The following is an 18,605-nucleotide window of genomic DNA, read 5'->3' on the forward strand; positions in this document are numbered from 1 at the left end:
AGATGGTGAGGAGACCGTAGTTGGATACCAGGAGCCCGTACCGCGCCCGTACCCGCGGCCACTATTGCTCCTGGGAGAGGCAGGGGATGTGGTAAAGGGCGAGGCAGGGCTAGATCCCACATTGCTACACTAGGTAGAGGCCAAGCACCAGCTGCTGCTCAGACCCATGCTAGGGATGTTACTCCGGACCCAGAGGAGACTCTGGAGGAGGAGCCGGTTCAGGCGAAGGAGGTTGGACCTGCCCAAGCACCAACTTGATTCATTGCTACTCTTGTTCTTCAGAACACTTTGGTGCATATCCTGAGCTTCTTTGAGGTATGGCCCAGTGTTACGATTCGATTTTACAAGAGACATAAAAGCTACTTCAAATTTGTGGACTCTTTTGGATTTTTTTTTTTTAGAGTCACCGCCTAATTTATAAGGAGAATTAGGAAAATCAAGTAAAATGGTTTATTCAAAGAAAAATCAATTTAAACCAAAGTTCGAAATAAGGGTTCTAGTGATTCCTTAAGGAATGTGTTGAGATGCCCCTATCTTAAGAATCCATAGAATACGGTTGACCTTCGAGCTTCAATATGTGATTTGTAATTATTTGCTTAAAAATAATTTAAATTATTTTATATAAAGTAATGGCATATCATTTGAAACATTTTTGGCAAAAATCCTTTTGCTTGAAGAAAAAGCAATTGAATCCCTCTTGAAAAATGCGCAGAAGGTTAGAAGAGTCATCTCATTTTCAGACCAATACACACTAAAGATTTCTCTCGAATAGAGTTCCACTTAATTTGAACCAAATGTTATGTCTTTTCATTCTCATAGGTTTTCATTAAAAAAGTGTTCCAAGTGTGTATCATTTGTAAAAAATGCCATGTGAGTTATACAAGTTTAAAAAAGGTATTCCCTTTTTAATCAGAAGTCATTTATCCACTTTTATTTATATTAGATGTCAACCATGCTCCATTTTGAACCCTTTCCTTAAACTAAGGTCCAAGTAAAATTCCTCCTATTTATTTCCACTTAAAGTGGGCTTAGCCCAAAGATGTTTAGAAACTCTTTCAAAGCAATTTTGAAATCATTTTGAAGCCCATTTCAATTATTTTTTCACAATCAGGTTTTACAATCCTTTTTGCAATTCTCAAGTTTTAAAAAGACAGTTGTATTTTTTTCTTTAAAATATACTATTTCCGCTTCCAATTTTCCCAAAAATTCCAAGTTAGGAAAAAGCAATTGATTTTCTTGAAAATATGTTCCACTGCCAGTTTCCAGTTTCGTAAAGAGAGGTCGCAATGTTATTTCTTGTCAAATTCTTTGAAGTAATATTATCTTTTGTAGGGTCCATGTTTGAAAACTACTCGGGTTCCTATCCGTTCTGAATGATATACGTATCGTTTTGCCTATTTCGTCTAAGTTCTAACCAAATGGATTCCAACATTTACAATCATTCTTTACAAGTATATATTCACAAATATCTGTACAAAAACAAAGAGGTGGGAAGGCTGATGGGCCTACCGATCCCAGCAGTTAACCAATTTCACCCATAGTTAGGCCTTCAGAAATTCTACTCGGACTCGATGAAAGAAAAAGGATGTTGGGCCTCTGACCCAACAAACTAGCTGGTGCAGACTTGGCCTAAGTGGCCCACGTCGTTGTATTCCATGCAAAAGGGAGAGGGGAAAAGGAGAATAAAGGTTAGAGGGCATCGATGCTTAACAATTAATTTAACATGAATCTAAAATACTCAAACACAATCACATATGTTAACATATATCGAATGTAGTCTGCAATATGTATTGGAATGATATAATAAGCATCAGAACAAACCAAAAGGAAAACAAGGCCATATATGCTAAAAAAAGAGAGAAAACCACAAGCCCAATGTGATATGGTATGCAAATAACAACAAGGAAAATCCCAAATTAATTATTAAGGAGATGGCATTAAAAGGATGGGCCCAATTCAGCTAATATCAGTTCCAATCCATAACAATAGCATGATATACCATGGGCATACATGATATACAACCCAATATATACCAGGGTATATATGGAGTATGTGTGTGTGTGTGTGTGTGTGTGTGTATATATATATATATATACCTGGTATATATTCAACCACAAAAATACCAGATAAGAAGGAAAGAGAAGAGGAGAGACAGTATGAATAAGAAAGGTCTAGCATTTTCCTTAAATCAGTCTCAAAGCACAGATCTATACACTCATATATAAAGAATATACATCAATATACTCAACATATTCACTCCTCAAAAGTGCCATGATATTCATGAGATAAAGGAGCCAAACACACACAGGCAACTCAAGTTTCCCATTCAACTTTAAGAGAAAACAAGGAAAAGACATAAAGGGCTTCATGAGCCATATCAATGTATTGTCATACATTTTATGTTCAGGATTTCAAGCATAGCATTCAAAAAAATGAAGTACTGGGTTCAGGCATTTCAAATCTCAAGAAGACTAAACAGGCACTCATATTTGCCAAAGAGTATACACAACCAGAGGGATTATTTTCTTTTAAGACTGGACCACACCTCCCAGAACCATAGAAAAAGAAATGCGAAAAAGGAGCAAATAGTCATATTGATCTATTATTATACTTCATCATTTCTTTTATACTTGGGAAAAGACACAAGAGAATTCAGATTATTTGGAAAGTATCTTAGGCATGAAAATAGTCAAGTATGGACATGTTATAGCCTAGACTATCTTAGAAGAGAAATAATATTTTAGTACATCAAGAAGCAGCAGGGCAGGGTACAACACATAAACATCAAGAAGAAAACAAGGCTACACAGAGACCGTGCTACTTGGCCCACTGACCCCAGTACTCCATTTCAACATGTTATTCACTCAGGATTCCCCTTTTCCATTTGCTGAAGCCTTGAGGATCCAATGGAATTGTGATTCAACAAAAAAGAACCCCAACAGCCTAGGATTAGTAGTACTAGACTGAGTAGAAGAACTCAAAAGTCTTTCTTAACCTTTCCCTAGCCCTAGGATAATCACTCCTTGCCTTACCCCATCCAAGTGACAACCTCTTAAGCTTCTCTTATACTTATGTGATCATGACAACTTCATTTTCACCCTAAATGAATCTTATCTGTTCAACTTATCATGAAGAAGTCCAACCCTTTATCTTTCACATTTGTTAGCTATTTCAGACTACCAGCTTCACTTAAACAGATATGATAGTACAATATCAGACGTCTTAATCAATTCCCTTGGCATGGAGGGCATGTATATACATATTAAAATCAGACAGAGGTTTTAAAACATTCCACAGACCAACAAGACATAATCATGCTATTGATATTAACCTTCGAGTACAGTCTAAACAACTTCCTCAAAATAGTCATCATTCAAATGATTTTGACAACATGAAGTGGGTCCATGGATTCTCAAGCAATAAAAGTTATAGTATCCTACTACTTCAGATTAAGATTTTTCTTATAAGCCACATAAATCTTCACTCATTATAATTACTGAAACAACAATTCACTCTTAACATGCTATCATATGCTTGAAACAAACTTTCAAAAGTCTAGTCATATGAAAGAGGTACATGATCATTCAAGACATATAAGCATTTAAACTCAAGATTCATAGTTCATCACCTTTACACACACTTAGATTGCTATCCAGTTATTTCATCCATATCACATCAGACAGGTAAGACATGTTGAGTTAAACTTAATAGTGAAGTAGACTGATCTCCACATATATATAAAACTTAAAACTAATCATTAATGCTAGCATAAGCTTATAGGTCATAGTCGAAATCAAGTTCCATGCTCAGAATTTGAGCTAAAATTAGATGACAAGTTCATAATATGCATATCTGTAGTTAAACAACAACAAAACTAATATCAGCAAGGCATGAGGCATGTTAACTAAGTTAAGCTAACAAACCTACAACTAAACAGTATTGCACTGAACCACACTAAGCACCCTAATGAACTAGCAGATATTAAACAAGCACGTGATTAGACAACATATAAGCTAAATAGAAACTATAAGCATATATTAGCCAAACTGACTTAGCATACATAACTATTAGACTAAACTATCTAAACAATTAGTGCTATGCTATATTAGCTAAGACCAAGCTAATCTAATCTAACACAAACATTAACACAGATATTAACTAACATATAAACTCAAAAAACTAAACTAAAACAAACACATATTAACCAACACATAAACACATTATAAAAACTAAACCAAAAATAAAGAAAGGAGTAGTATTTACCTTTCTTATGTACAGCCCTTGTCGAGATTGGATTTGGAATCCCCTGCCTGCTCCCTACCCGAGACTCAGCCACAAAACAAGAAATGGAAATTTTAGACTAGGAAAACTCGATTAAGTAAAGGTTTCAGCAAGCTAATGCTAAATCCCTAAGTAAACCGAGTATTTTTTGCTCATATGATCAAGACTTATGTGTATCAAAATTTTGAGCTTGTGAAGGTTTGTGTGAATGTGAAGGGTGGGGTTCTTTATATATAATCCCAAAATCCTAAATTTACTGTGAAAGATCGATGTGGGACTGAAGTGTTTTGGGTGATTCCTCTTGAATCTCGCCTAAATTCACCAAAATCAATAGGAATCGACCATTCAAACTAGCAATAAGACAAACCCCATTAAAGGATTCGTCCTTCTTTGATCGTAATCTATAGAAAAAGTAGAAGAGAGGAGGAGTTAAAACGTTTGCCTCAATCAGCCATGCTAGACTTGAAAAAAGCGTTGTACGCATGACTTGTTGCAAAAAATGGCAATGATGACTCTTGGAGAGAGAAAGAAGACGAAGGCGGCGGTCACAGAAACCCTCATTTCTACCTTGTACGATATAGGAGTCTCTGTGTGTGTATTTATGGTGTTACAAGGATGTGGCTTGGGTTAAGGTGTGGTTGGACCTGGTCGATTGAAGGGGGAGGAATTGGGCTTGTAGCCCAACTCATTTAGTTGGCTGAATTAAAGAGAAATCAATGGCGATTTGTGCAAGAATGGGGTGTAATTGCAAAGTTTCAATTGAACTTACCACTTTCAATTATAGCCGCATAGAAATCAATTGATTCTTTCAATTGCGACCACATTTTAATACTAGAAATTAATTTTGACAATTCAATCCTAGCCATTTTTGAAATAAATTGCATCTATAGCCAAGCCAATTGTAAAATTGAGATGCAATTGATTATTTATTCGATTAATCAAATTCCTTGACTTAACGGGGTAAAATATTTAACAATTGACCATTAATAGTTCAAACAACTAATTAAATAATTGTTTTTTTTTTACTATTTTTGATTTAAAATCTTGATAAATATGTTTTAAAATCCTTAACATATACCAAATATACAAGATGATATTTTACCAAATGACATGGCAAAATGTCACCGAAGTAATTTTGTAAACTCATTTTTGACTTGTAAAATGTATAATCCACTCCGTTTGTGGCCCAAGAACTCCAAATAATTAAATTAAATTATTGGAGGGAAAACATTAGGTGTCAACAAATGCCCCTTCACTGTTCGGGGGTGGCAAGTCCATCCCTAATCATCAAAATTTGACAAACCTTATTTTTGACTGACCAATTCAGAATTCTTCTTTCTTTTTATGTAATTTTCAAAATTATGGCCGGACCCTGGTCTCTGGGTTTCCTACATATCTCAGGCTTTATGAGAATGCAGGCCACTTGTAGTTCGACTCAATTAAACTTCTATCGCGAATTTCATAAAACAAATCCCGAATCTTCCAGTGTCAGAACTGAGAAGTCCCGGAATGGACTGTTAGAATATGACCAACTCTCTGGTATTGAGTCCGCCTACATATCCCCGGTTTCAAAAATCATGTCACTTGTAGTTCTACTCAAACGGTGGAATGGGTATCCCTTATTGGGGAATGCCTTTGTATATTTTCCGGTATGTGTCCGACTGGTTGCTGGATTTTTGAAGAAGAAGGCAAAATAAAGAGAAATTTTCCAAAAATCAATTTGTGCGGCTGAGCACGGGGTGGAGCGATCTTCCAATTCCTGGCCAAAGAGCTTGACTCTCGGTGGCACCCTATCTCGACCGGCTGCGACAGAAAAAGTTTGACGTTTGCTCCGCATGTGTCTAAATCTGGTTTGATTGGCCTAATCCTCTCTTTGGCGGCTACGAACCAGCTTCCATCTGCTGGGAAACATTATGGTTGACCCTCTTGGTCTTGGTTTTTGATTTTACCACCCTTGCGTGGCTTAGTAATTGTACCCTATTGGTTTAATTTTATGGGGTGACCTTCTCGGCCCTGTTTGAATTGAATGACCATCTTGGTCTTGTGTAATTAGTCTTACTTCCCTTGTGTGTCTTTGATAACTTGACCCTCTCGGCTAAACTTTTTAAGAACAGGTGACCTTCTTGGCACCATTTTATTTGTTTGACTCTTTTGGTCGTCGCTTGCATGAAATGAACCTCTCGACATTTGTTGGTACTTTTGGTGCTTGTTGGAATGAATGGCCTTTTTGGTGCTTCTTTTGAATGAACGGCCATTTGGTGTTTGGTATGAATGGCCCTCTCGGCGTTGTTTATATGAATGACCCTCTTAGCATTGATTGTATGAATGATCCTTTCGGCGGTCTGTATGAATGGCTCTCTCGGCAATATTTGTACGAATGAACCTCTCAGAAATGCTTGATATGAATGGCCCTCTTAGCAGTTTGATATGAATGTCCTTCACGACAGTCTTTGTACGAATGACCATCTCGGTAATTTATATGAATCTCGGTAATTTGTATGAATGGCCCTCCCGACAATGTTTGTACGAATGACCCTCTCGACAATGTTTGATATAAATGGCCCTCTCAGCAGTGTTTGTACGAATGACCCTCACGACAATTTGTATGAATGACTCTTTCGGCAGTTTGTATGAATGGCCCTCTCGGCGTTTGTATGAATGACTCTTTCGGCAGTTTGTATGAATGCCCCTTTCGGCAGCTTGATATAAATGAATGGCCCTCTCAGCATGGAAATGCTTGAATGACAGTTATGACCCTTTTGGCTAGATCGTCGTTCTTTCGTCCTTTATGTCGACTGTGACCCTCTTGGTCCGATCGCTTTGTCTGTCGTGTGGTCTTTTTGACCTGATGATTTTGTCCTTATGATGTTTTGCTCATTGTATCCCTCTTGGCTAGATTGTGTCACTCTTGTGGCTTTTTTTTCCTTTGCAGCCCTTGTGGCCAGATCGTGCCGCTCTTTTGGCGCTTTTGTCTTTCGTAGTCCTTTTGGCTCGATTGTGTCGCCCTTGTGGCACTTCGTCCTCTTGTAACCCTCTTGGCTAGATTTGTGCCCTTACTGTGGGCTGGGATCTCCTCTGATGAGCCGCTTCTTACCTTTTTTATCTTTACGAGCAAATAGGGTTAGTAACATAAATGGTCGTCCTCCTGATGACACTAGGAACCTGCATCCATAGAAATACTGTTAGTTCCCTATGAGATAGATTCGTTTCATCGACTCGTGTCGCTCCGTTTCTTCGCTTGCTTGGTTGTAATCTTGGTTCCGATTCTCTTGGATTCAATAGTTCGAGAGATGAATTCGTTTTAAAGTAAAGTGAAACAAAATAATTTTTTTGCAAAGTGTTGATCATTAGTCTTTCAAAACCTTTGATTGTAAAAAAATGGAATATAATTTTCAAAAACTATTTATGTTCGTCATCATGACACATGCATTTGAGTGAGAATTCTAGTTGTTCGCGACATCTTGGGGCAGCGTGTTGCTTTATTTGGTGGAATTTTTTAGACCCTCTCAGAAATTCTATCCCAGTTTAAAGTCTTGTCTTGGCGAACTCTCGTGCTGAATTTTAGTGAATGAATTTTTGAGACCCTCTCAAAAGGTCTGTCCTAGTTGAAGATTTGGGTCGCTGACTGTTATTCCGAACTGTTGTGAAGGAATTTTTGAGATCCTCTAAAAAATTCTATCCAGGTTGAGGGTTTAGGCTGGCTAGCTCTTGTGCCGAACTGTTGTCAAAGAATTTTTGAGATCCTCTAAAAAATTCTACCCTAATTTAATATGTGTTGGCGAACTCTCGTGCCAATTTCAAATTTATCTCAAAATTTTATCCTTGTGGCTTCTTAGGTGTTTCTTGGGTTTTTTGATTGGTACGACTAAGCTCGAGTAGCGCCTTCATATCCTGTCGCAACAGGAATCAAGTCGAACATAGTTCGGAATAAAGCTTGTGTCCCATACAGCTTATGATATTTATGAGTTAGCATTATGGCCCACTCAGATATGACTATGAGATGTATATATTTAGTGGTGCTCGACAGGTAGGGCCCGGGTGCCCGTCATGGCCTATCCAGCTTTGTCATGACAGAAGTTGTCCTTGGGACTAGCTCTATTGAGGTCGCGGTAGTCCACACAAATTCTGATCTTCTGCCCTTCTTTAGTACCGGTACGAAGTTGGCCAACCTTGTCAGATACAAAGTTACTTCCGCTACTCTGGATTAAGTTTGTTTTTCCACTTCGTCTTTCATTCGGATACTAAAATCTGATTTAAATTGCTGGTTTTTTGCTTAACTAGAGCGAAACCTGCATTGATGGGTAATCTGTGGGCCACTATGTCAGTGCTTAACCTAGGCATGTCAGCGTATGACCAAGAAAAGATGTCCACATACTCTCTCAACAAATCTATTAATTCTTCTTTCTGGGGCGCTTCTAAATGCGTGCTTATCATGGTTTCCTTGACGGTTTCCTCATCTACTAGATTAATTACTTCTGTTTCATCTAGGTTGGGTTTTTGCTTGTTCTCAAACTGTTCTACCTCTTCGACGAGACCCTCAAGTAACATTTTTTCCTCATTGTACTCTTCATATTCCTCTTCATTTATATCACCTGACTCGCTTGTTTTGCGACATGTCATGACATTTAGGGTTGTTTTATCATTATTATTACTGAAAAAGCAAGGCAAAGCATGGTTAGAATAATACATATGCGTATGTAAAGAAAAAAAGGTCATTTTTCTCATAAACTGAGGCTTCATTAAATTAACAAAAGAAGTACAAACTGTGGTCCTGACTCGGCTCAACATCGAGTCATTTTCATTTTTAAAATATCACGAGGTATTTAAAGTGCAAATGGTGAGTAATCAGGCCACGACCAATTCTCGCCGATTTCATAAAGCATTTAAATTTATCATCTCTACCGAAGAACCAAGAGTAGGGGTAAAGGTCCAATTGGATAGTTGCTCGCCTGGATCAACATCTCGGATAACGGGCACTTCATTGGACTCTTCCAGTATCACCAGACAATCTTTCTCTTGGAATAGCATCCCTAACCCTTCCTCAACGTTTCCATCATCAGACATTGACATTCGGACTGGGAATGACTGGTACAGGTTCGAAATTGGCATGCATATGTTTGGAGGATTCCTTCTCTTTTTGCTGGCTTCCAAGGCCTCATCAGCATTGGGAACATATCCCAGCACAAAGCGAAAATTGTCTTGATGGATCGGGATTTGCTCCACTATGCCATGCAGATTCCCTCCCAAACCTCATTCGGGTTCAAACTCATTTTGAAGCATGGTGGATGCAGTCATTTGGTGGACTACTGGCATGGGAGCTTTTGCAGAGTCTTCTTTATGGGCGGCCTTCACTAGTTCTACGATATGAAAATATGTTCCTTTCGGAGCTTCTTTGATTACCGGTACAAAATTGTTTGGGTAGTTATGAATGCTACCCTCTATGGATTACGACCTCATGGCCCCTCATACGAATTTCACAGATTGATGAAGAGATGGCGGTACAGCTCCAGCCATGTGGATCCATGGCCTTTCCAGTAGTAGATTGTAGTTGGCAGCAATTTCCATGACTTGAAATTCAATGGTGAACTGAATAGGTCCTATTTGGACACACAGGTTGACTTCTCTAACAAGATAATGTTGGGCTCCGTCGAATGCTCTCATATTTGTCCGGCTTTGGTGGATCTGTCTGAGCTCATAACCCAATTGACTGAGGGTAGACTTGGGACAGATGTTGAGGCCAGCCCCATTGTCGATCAACACTCGGGTCACAATTTTATCTCGACACTTGACAGTTATGTATAACGCCTTTTTGTGTGTCGTACCTTCTCTGGCCAATTCTTCCTTAGTGAAGGAGATCTGATGCTCTCCTATGACATGGGCTACCATATTGGCCATATTTTTACTACTTGTGCCTGCGGGGACATAAGCTTCGTCCAACACCCTCATCAGAGCTTGAAGGTGTTGTGGAGAACTTTATAGCAATACCAACCCAAATATTTCGGCCTACATCTTTTTTTGATGTTCAACGATGAAGTATTCATTTGGTTACATTCTGTGCCATCTTCGGCCTCACCTTCAGTGATGGGCCTCTTTTCATTTTCTTCCTTTCTTGGCGCTCCTTGGGCTAATTCTTTGAGAGTATAGCATCTCCCAGATCGAGTCATACCATTGGAAACTGCCGCTTGGACTACAAACTTTGTCCTTGGGACCAGTACTATCTCTTGGGATATTGGTGCCACGACCAGTGCAGGCATCAATACCTTGAATTGTGAGCGAGGCCACCGTCTGCTCAAGTGACTTGACAATGTCTTGGATCAATGTCTTGCATATAGCCCAATCTTTTTCTCTTTCAATCATGTGAATAGTGGTGTTTCCATGATTAGGCAGAGGACCGGTATTCATATTTGGTGCAGCTGTTTGAAGAGTGATATCTCTTTTATCGATCAAATCTTATTTCTTATGCTTCAGGTTGATACAATCTTCAGTACTGTGTGCATTCCTGCCAGAATGATAAGCACATGTCTTTTCAGCTCGGAAAAAATGATTTTTGGGATTGGCAGATTTTAGAGGAACGGTCTGGATTAGACCAGCAACATTCAATCTATCAAATAATCGAGTTCGTGTTTCAATCAATGGGATGAAAACACGTGGAGGTTTATTCTCTTAGTTAGGACGTGACAAATTATATGTGTTTGGAGATGGTTGGTTTTGGTAGTTTGGTGGCTGGTTATTTTGTGGAGCTCGGTACACGGGTGTGGAAGCTTTGTAATTTGGCTGTGGAGCTTGGCAGGTAGGGGCGGGTGTTTGGACGTTTGTTTGTAGAGCTTGATAGGTAGGTGGTGTTTGAAAGTTGGGTTGTGCATAAAAGATAGGCACAGGGCTATATGGTGCTGGCAAATAGCTATTTGGTGGTGGTGATTAATATATCTTAAGCAGAGAGTGCGGCTCTTCTCGCCTTTTGGGTTTCGGGCCAGGTGTATGAGAAACACTTGCCACGTCCTCCTTTTTCTTCCTAACGGGTCCCGCAGTACTTTCGTGGGTAGCCCTGTTGGCTACACTGATGATTCTTCCAGATTTGAGGCCATCCTCTATAGCCTCTCCCATTTTGACTAACTCTGAAAATGGCCTTCCAGCCATAGATAACATTAGGTCATAAAATTCTGATTCTTGAGATTGGATAAAGATAGAGACCAGCTCATCTTCGCTCATTGGTGGTTGCACTGGCGGCTTCGATAGTGCGGCTTCGACCCTCCAACTACTTGCGTACTTGCAGTAGTTCTCGGTGGATTTTTTTATCTTTTCTAGATAGTATCGGTCAGGAACAGTCTTGACATTGAATCGCAATCTTTCCATGAAGGATTCCGTCATATCTTCCTATGTATTCCATCGGCGCATGTCATGGCAGTCAGCTACTCGGAGGCTTCTCCTGTCAGACTTTGGCTAAATAGGCTCATGATCAATGCTTGATTTCTCTAGACACCGACCAATTGCTCACAGTAGGACCGCATGTGAGCCTTGAGATTTCCCGTTCCATTGTACATTTTGAACTTGGGCACTTTGAAGCCCTCGGGTAAATCCAAGTCAGGATGCATGTTGAGATCGTCATAACTGAGGCCAGTTGATTTTCGGGAGGCCTTTGTAGATTGTTCGAGCATTTTTGCTATCGTCCGCTCCATCTGCTTATCACGTTTGTCTTGCTCGGCTCTCTAGGCCTTTTCCATCTTTTTATAATAATCGAGTTCATGGTGTTCTGGGGAGAAGTCATTTTGAGTGACAGGGATGTAAAAGTATACTGTTGGGTATACTGGGTATTTTCTGGGCGTTTAGGCGGTTTGCGAGTAGGTAAGGCGACTGTGCTTGGTCGGATAGTGGGGTTGGTGTGAGCAAGTTATGGTGCTTGGTATGAGGGTACATAATGAGTAGTTCCGAGGATTTGGGTTGTGTTGACGGGTAGTGGAGTGTGGTATGATGTACCAATGTGGGGAGGTTCAGCAGTAAGCGGGTTTTGGGTAGGTGGTATGGTTCCAACAGGGTAAGTGGGAAAGTGGTTAAGTAGTGGAGAACTTAGAGATGGAATGGGCCGATGAGGCCTCCTTACTTCAACAGATGTTTCTTTGACGGTATTAGCCAATTCAGGTCTCGCTTCCTTCTCTTGCAGGTCAACAACTTTCTTAAACAACATGGCGATTACATCCTCGGAATATAGCGCCTCCTTTGTGTCCGGGGATTCGGAACCCCTTAGGACGAGTTTTTTCTTGTCGCATTCATTTTCTAAAGTACCAGTCATCTTCTCTTTGCCTTTGTCTTGTTCAGTAAGGGATGCTATCGCAGCTTTGGATCTAGTGAAGTAGGCCAGCGTCACATGACACAGATCCTTTTCTATTGGAAAAGAAAAACTCATAGGCAAACAACGTGAGTACATTAGGCAATAATAAACAATATAAGATATCACATATAATTTTCAAGTAAGAATAGAAAGGACTAAAAATTCATGTATGTTATCCAAATGTTGGTTGATCCTCCATTCTGAGGTTTTGGTATTTGCGCATTTTGATTTTGTGGATTTCAGTTTGGGAGTCTATGGTGGACTTTCTTCTTGCAATGTCGTCGGGACTTTACCCCCTTGAGTGATGCTATTGAAGCTCTCTTTTCATTGAATGGGGAATATATATTTTATATAATATAGGGACCGAGTCATTCATAGACTGCCTACGTATCTCTCCGCGGGAAATATCCCCTAATTTATTCTACCCAAAAGATTTTCCCGGACTAGGCCCAATAAGGACTTCCTACGTATCCCTTCTTGGAACATCAGGTCAGGCGTAGTTTCTTTTACACGTAAATAGGGGGATACCATTTGATTTGAGGAAGAAGGACGCCTAATTCCACCCAAAAGATGATCTCTCCTTGAGATCATGGCGGGTCGTCCTTACAAACATATATTGCTAATGCCTTTACTTGTAGTAATCGGGAGGGAGCACTACCCAAATTTCCCCGGTATGGACTAGATGTTCCAACTCGAACTTGAAGGCCTCACATTCCTCTATGTCATGCTCGATGCTCCAGAATGAAACAAGCAGATTCTTCTTCGACTTGATCCGTTAGGTGAGGGTTTCCAAACAGCCTCAATTGGGTAGATTTTTCCAGTGCTTGCCAGCTTCTGAAAGATGCTCGCATACGAGTCTTTGAAGATGGTGAAGTGATAACGACAAATTTGTGTGTCCATCATGATTCCTTCACTAGGGATGATTGGATCATGGACCAATAAAAAATGTGGTCCCGCCAAGTTGTAGATTGTCTTGTCGTTAATCAGTCTTATGATCCTCCTTTTGAAGGCCACGCATTCGTCGGCTATGTAACCAGGTTGATTTTTATGGAATGGGCACCTTTTGTATGCATAATTTGGAGTGCATGGTGGGAGCCTCTTGTGACTAGAGCATGCAACCCCCATGGCCTTCATTGTTTTGTTTATTTCCTCGTATCGTATATGCCTTGGTATGACTCTGTAGGGGCATGCATGGGATTTGAAGGCAATTGCCCACCAAGTTGGTGACGGTGGGCAGGTGGACCTTTGAGGTATCTCATAATTGTCAGCTTCAGCAACAGAGGCAGTAGTGGTGGATTTTTTGGACAACCAATTTTGTTCTTCCTCATAAGGTTCGACCTTTTCCTTGGTAGTCTCAGTTTCCTGTTTGGGTGTTTTGGATTTGCCCAGAAGCGGTGTTTAGCTTGGTACTATTCCCTTTACCTCGTCTGAGAGATTTACAGTAGCATCCTGACTCAGCAGCTTCTTTCGGTGGGCTTCCAGCCAGGTCTAAGATTTGGTCGGCCTCTTTGACCTTTACCTTGACCAAATTGATCTTTCGCTCTAGCCTATGGATATTCTTACGGAGTGAGCCCTCATTCTCTTCCCCGTTAACCAAGTTGACAATAGGGGTGGCAGTACTTTAGCTATCTTGAGCGTCCATGGTAGCAAGTCAACTTCTAGAGGTGTAAATAGTTAGTCATTTAGCATGTGGTGCTCTTTGGCTATTTTGGTATTCTTTTGTGTTTTTCTCTAGGGTAGTAGTCGGAATGTAGAATCAATCAATCCTTTAGACGAAATGTATGAAAGCATACATGTGTAATCACATAATCATATAATTGCAATAAATTATGCTATGCACGTTCTTTAGACCTTTGAACAAGGCCCTTCTAATCGTTTGAAACATGATTGTTCATTTGTCGAATCAAAGCATTGCCCCGATAAATCATAGTTTTCATTAATAATATTTTCCCCAACGGGGTTACAAAATATGATAAAGCCGACAAGGGGCTATAAAAGTAAAATCAGCAAAAATGGCCTCCAGTGGAAGACGATGATGCTTTATCCGTCTGAGCCTTCTTGGCCCTTTGAAGGGTGGTCTAAATCTGGAGATGAGTCGATGTCAGTAATGACTCTATCAAGAACCCTATCTTTTTTAATGTCATGGGTACAGTCTTATCCATCGCTTTCGTCATGCGATCATCGAGATCCTCCAACCACTCATGTGTGAACCCTAACTCATGTTTCAAGCTAGCTATGACGCCTTGATTATGTTCAATCTTCTCTAAATATTTTGCATCCCTATCATCCGCTCGCCTCTGGGTTAGAAGCATCTTGATCTCGGCTTGAGAAGGCTTGTCTTAGACATAATGGTATAAGTTGGGTCCGGGAGCGAGGGTGCCTTGCAAATGTTCCCTCAACTAATCTTTATTGCCTTCTTCATATCTAGGATGAATCCTATCTTGAGCTAAAGTCTCAGGACCCAAATGATTCTGCCGTTACATTCCCGGATGAGGTCTCCCACACTCTGACTGTTGTCTTCCTCATAGTCGAACACATATTGACCCATGTTTCCTACTTGGGGTATCACTTGGGTTCTACCATATTGTCTCAAGACTCTAGCAGGTGCATAAGGGCGGATCCCTCAAATTTCCATGAGTGGTAGGAATGAGAATTTCCTTCCTAACCACAACTCGGTCGGATTGAAGTAGGGGAGCATCCATTGTAAGTTGTCTTCCTAAGCCTTGAGAAGATGAAGGCCCAACCCTTTTGGTCCGATACCCAAAATTTGGATAGTGGGATTTGAGTCTAACTTTTCTATTTTGGCCGTTAGGTATTGAAGACCCTCAAATTTGTTCAGATGTTTGATGACCCACCATTGTAATAGTAGGTTTCACCCTTGGAAGTACCTATTATGGTTTCAGAATTGGCCTAAGGCTCGGTATATGCCGACAAGGATCACGAAGACCACATCAAAGTATTTGGTTTCTTCGTTTGTGTTTATGCCATGAAAGATAGCATAGGTGACAGAAATGACTCGGGTGTCTATGGCTTGGTGTCTATCTTTGGGAAAGACCATGGGTCCCAATAGGTATATGGCAAAGTCCAAGTGTCAGGTAGCTTTCGAATCAGCAAAGGTTTGAAATTCCACGTAATAGTCGAAGAATCCTCTTTTGGTTCAGAATCAGTTGTACAAATCCCTAAAGGCTACGGTCGGACCGAAGATCCAATTGGCATGGGCTAAGGAAAGTAGTTTTAGGATTTCATCGGGGGTAGTCTTATGTGGCATTAATAAGCGATGGTCAAGTTTCTTCCTCCTCCTTAAGCAGGTTCCATTGCTATCTATGCAATCTTAGATTTCCTCTAAAGTCGGCGTCATCTCTACATCTCCAAACCTAAACACCATCCTATCACAATCTCAATATTCCGCAAGCACTTTGATTATCTCCCTAAAACCCTTCATAGTTATCAAAGAGGGTAGGTGTCCTAAGCAGTTTGTGACTTCCCTTTGTTATGCGTTATCTAACCAACCCCATTAAATTTTTAGCATATCGGGTGCCTCGAGGACCATGTCGAACTTTAAACTGGTCGGCATATTCAAAACAAAACACGGTTAAATCTCTTCGCCTCAAAGGACAATGGTTCAACACATAGGCACAAATCATGTTTCCAACTAGCACATAGTGGGTTACGGTGCCTTCAGGTCATAGACCGTCTTGACACAAGGTAATATATTAATAGGATTAGATACGTCTAAAATACCCAAGCCCGTCATGGTAAGTATACGCTAGTCCGTTAGGATTTGGCTTCGCTCTATCCTAGGCAATACTAGAGTGGGCTTTTCAAATGACTTGGGACTCGAACGAACTACTTGAGGTGAACTGTTGTTGGATATTAGACGACCGTAAACCTGTTACACCTCGTAACTTTTGTACATTAAGATTTGCTAACTGTTAGGTGTTCAATTGCGGACATTGGAGATACCTCCAAGGATATACGAGATTATATACGCTTATCTTATAGTTATGAGGGTTTAAGTTCATATAATAAGCTACAGAAGGATTTGAGGGCAAGTGAATCAAGAAAACTAAGTTTGTTGGGCTTTGGAGAAAATATGAGGGGAAATTTTGGTCTAACTTGGAGAAAGAAAATCTTTTAGTATATGAAGGGTTTTGTGGTAAAGTAAAAGCCGAAATTGAAGTTCGAGAAGTCTAGTTTCCAACGCAACAAACTGCACATCGTTCCGACATCGGAATCAACCGTTATGAGCATTTTAAGACGGATTGCCAGAGCAAGAATTTACTCTACACAACCGTGCCTGGAGGTAGCGCGAACGCGTAGAAGACTGAAGGTCAACTCAACGCGAACGCGCCCCAACGAGGCGCGAACACGCTGAGTAATTTTTAGGTCGGTTCAGGAAGACTCTGGAACATTATAAAAGGGGGCTTACCCCCTCATTTTCCATCCAAAAACACCCCAAAACTCTCTAAATTTCTGGAAACTTTTTTCCAACTTCCATTCATCAAATTTTAGCCTAAATCAAGTATAATCTTCGGATTTCGATTCGGACAACGTGTAGTTGGGATTATAATATCGTATTGCGGTGAATCTTGGCTGGAATTCAAGGTGAATATTGAAAGTATTGCAGTTCTAGCAAGAGTAAGGTATGAATCTTCCTTTATTGATATTGGTTTAGGCTTATTTACAAATGTACAACTATTAAATGATCGTATACCAAATTTGTTAGTTGAGAAATTGAATAAACATTGTGTGGGACGTTTTATGAAATATGTTGGTATTGATGATGTTGTTATTGGCGTTTTTGTTATTGTTGTTGTGTTGGTTGTTGGTATTGTGATTTCGGGCTAGGGATATAAACAGGGGAGATGCGGCCCGAATTTTGGCAGATTCTAAAGGAGTTTAATTTAAAGACTTGAGATAGACATGTGACGATAAGTCTAACAGTAGTATGCTTTCTCTTGAATGTAGATTTACGAGTTCGGGAGAATAAGCGTTAAGTAGTAGGAGATCAATCAGGTATGTTAAGGCTAGTCCCTTTCTTTCCAAAGGCATGATTCCTTTCTGGTGAACCCATATATGTTTCCACAATGTCCTATTCCCAAAAGCCAGAGATTCATGATTCTTTGAGTTCTTATAATGCTGAAGATGAGTATGTTTTTATGATGATAATGATGATGATGATCATCATCATATTTCTAGAAATTCCAAAGTTTATGGTTTTAATGCTATCATGAGATTATTGAGTTTATTTCATGACTCTCTTGATCTATTCATTGTTGTTGATCTCACCTCATGTTAATTGTCCCTTCAAGGTGAGATATAGCGATGATGATTGTTCCATAATGTAATCGGAGGCTACCGACCTTACGTCACTTCGATAGAGTTGTAGCCTTTATTTGGGCTCTCATGCATGCTTTATGTATATGTATGATTACACCGAGCCTAGTTGGCCGGGCAGACACCACTACGGTGGGCATAGTGGACGACTTATGGATAATGATAATAACACCGTACCTACATGGCCGGGCAGACATCACTAATGGGCAGCGTGAGATGGTTACCCCGGATACGGGAGGCCCGGATGCGGGCTAATTATTATGTTATATATGTATGAGAAATGTTTTTTTTAAGAAAGCTAAGCATACATGATATCCGCATTACGAGGCAATCAGATGTACAGATTAACTTTATCTCATGTTATGTTCCATATTTATTTTTATGTTATTTTCATTCCTTACATACTCAGTACATTATTCGTACTGACGTCCTTTCTTGTGGACGCTGCATTCATGCCCGCAGGTAGACGGACCTGATCCTTAGGAGCTTTACCAGCAGAGTTTCAGAAAGGCTCTAATTGTCTCGAAGCTGCAGCTTATCGGTACTACTCTTTTGTGTATATACTTGGGCACGATGGAGTCTTGCCCCGTCCTTATGGATTCCTGTATTATTTATATAGAGGCTCGTAGACAAATGTGTGTATCTAGATATTCCGTAGTCT

At 40.1% G+C, this 18,605-nt stretch overlaps 1 long non-coding RNA gene across 1 annotated transcript; it reads right to left on the reverse strand.

The window, feature by feature from the left end:
- Window positions 1-1,408: 1,408 nt before the first annotated feature.
- Window positions 1,409-4,849, reverse strand: LOC132631244 (uncharacterized). The gene is made up of 2 exons (XR_009578825.1): window positions 4,264-4,849; window positions 1,409-1,629 (listed from the first exon to the last, which is right to left on the reverse strand). It is a non-coding gene; the product is annotated as an uncharacterized LOC132631244 (long non-coding RNA).
- Window positions 4,850-18,605: the final 13,756 nt, after the last annotated feature.

The sequence above is a fragment of the Lycium barbarum genome, chromosome 3 (genome assembly GCF_019175385.1).
Source record: "Lycium barbarum isolate Lr01 chromosome 3, ASM1917538v2, whole genome shotgun sequence".
Taxonomy (NCBI): Eukaryota; Viridiplantae; Streptophyta; class Magnoliopsida; order Solanales; family Solanaceae; genus Lycium; species Lycium barbarum.